The sequence below is a fragment of the Dendrobium catenatum genome, unplaced genomic scaffold, assembly GCF_001605985.2.
Source record: "Dendrobium catenatum unplaced genomic scaffold, ASM160598v2 fragScaff_scaffold_740, whole genome shotgun sequence".
NCBI lineage: Eukaryota > Viridiplantae > Streptophyta > Magnoliopsida > Asparagales > Orchidaceae > Dendrobium > Dendrobium catenatum.
In genome coordinates this window covers 1,436,504-1,439,031 of record NW_021319202.1, presented here as the reverse complement: position 1 = coordinate 1,439,031, position 2,528 = coordinate 1,436,504, and positions in this window count along the sequence as shown.

The window sequence follows — 2,528 nt, the reverse complement described above, 5'->3', positions numbered from 1 at the left end:
TTTGACCAGAAAATTAGCAATTTTAGGTCAACTTCGGGTCATTCGTGTTGGGTCGAGTTGACCCAGACCCGAATCGGGTCGGATTCGGGTCCGGAAACCTGACCAGTTTTTAAAAACGGGTCAGGTTCAGATTGACCCGAACAGTGCTGGGTCAGTTCCGGGTTCGACCCGAACCCGACCCACTGACCCAAATTGACACCTCAGAACTCACAAGCCATTTATTTATCAATATCCAATTTATAAATATATAATTACAACAATTACTTCTTACATAAAGAGTCCAACAAAATTAAAATTCTATTGTGGTGATACACATTTCTTTATCTAACCACAGGAATTGGATAACATATATCCATCCATAATAAAAATTATTAAGTATTTAATTTCTATCAAAATTTATTCAGCCAAAGTTATCAGAATTACCTCATAAGAAAATATTATTAAAAGGCCCGTAAAAATCATGCACCTTATCCTTCAAATAATAATAATAAAAAAAAGAATGACCTCTTACACTCAATATTCCTACTCAAACTATTAAAAATAAAAAATAAAAAAATAATCAAATAATTATATGCTAAGCTTGGAGCAAAATAATTTCATAAACTTAACTGATGGCAAGAGAATAATTTTTAATATTTATATAACATAGTTTTCAGGTATAACACCACTAATTTTGCGATGCAAAAGCAGCAAAAACAACAACAAGCCTTTATCCCATTACGTGGGATCAACTACATGAATTTTTTTTTCAGACTGCGTCTTTTTAAGAATCAAATTATCATTTAAATCTAATAAAAATGACATTTTTAATTATTTTTTACCGAGTCTTTTTAGGTCTACCTTAATCTTTCATAACATAAGCAAAATCTAATATATATACTCTCCTAATCGGATCATCGGAAGGCCGCTGTTTTATGTGACTAAATCATCCATGACTACTCCCTATAATCTTATCTTCCACTGGAGCTGCCACTAATTTCGCTATGATTATACTAAAATTCACTTTGCTATTGGGCTAAAAAGCAAAAAAATAGTCTTTGACTAGTGAGCTTCCATAGTGCGTTAAATAACTATTTTAGTTGAAATCCAATGTGTTATGTGCAATGCCTTTTATGCTCCTATCAGCTATCTTTTGGAATATGAATATATTCCTGCTATCATCTATTATGCTTAGTTTGAGACAACTTTTTTATTGCTTCTTAAAAATAACTGTTTAATATAAAAATTAAAATTTTGATATTTGATACGTCATCATAAAATTATCTTGATCGGGCATGAATCTCGACGCATAAATCAAATTGGAAACTTCAAAAATTAAATATGGGATCATCTGGAACTCCAATTTCAGCAAACTTGCACTCGAATTGATCGTCTCAAAAATACAAACCCAACGACACCAAATTCAACTCAATCAGAGCCGAATGGGTTCGAATCAAGGACCCGAAGCGCTGTTGGAAGGTTCAAACCACAATTCGAGTTACCAAACAGTTTCCAAATATGACGTTCTTATAGTCGAATCGAGCGACTCAACAAGACGAATCCAACGAGGCCAAGATTGCCAAATTCTGACATCATTAAGACCTTCAAATATCTGACGAACGGTACACGATCAAGGGATTCAATGTCAGCCGTCCATCCGACCACTCCCTATTTACCGCAGATCTCTCACATATTTACAGGCCATGTGTCATGACCCGACCCGACGGGGACGGATCCCGCCCGAGCCGGATCGCGACAGAACCTTCTAATCCAGGATCTGGCTTTGGAATTTGGTTCTGAACTGAATCTTTCAAAATAATTAACTCAACAGACACACAAAAACAGAACAACAGAGCTACTATAAGTCACCAAATGCAGCGGAACAAAACATCTATATTTTCTTTCTTTTCCTCAAAACAATCATCTACAAATACGGTACATGGCTAGCAGAATAAACACAGAAGAAAAGCCATGACCGTACAAAAATCAAAAGTAAAACAATACCTACAGATCAGACTCTGAACTCTAGTCCTGGACTTCCTTCCCTTTCCCAGAACCTGAAAACCACCAGAAAACAAGGGTGAGCTCAACAGCTCAGCAAAGCAACAAACCACCAATCTAAACTCTCAGAATCCAAAACCAAACTCATCAGACAGAAATCAGATCAGAAATCGGAACGGAATCGTACAGAGATCAAATCAGACATATCAGAACGAAACAGAACAAATCAGAATAGATATGGACAGATCACAACAGAATCAGAGTCGTACAGATTGACTCACATCAGATACAAATCAGAACAGAACATATCAGACTTATCGAATCAGAAGTAAACTGAACGGAACAGATATCAAATCCAACATAATTGTACGGAAACAGAAATCAGAAACAGAACAGATCAGACATAACAGAATCATAATTGCTTACAGAACAGATACGGAAATCAGAATCAGATCAAATCAGATATCAGATATCAAATATTTAATTCATAGCTAAATGCCCTGACACTGACGGAATCTCTACGGATTCCGGCCCCTTATGCCTCCCTT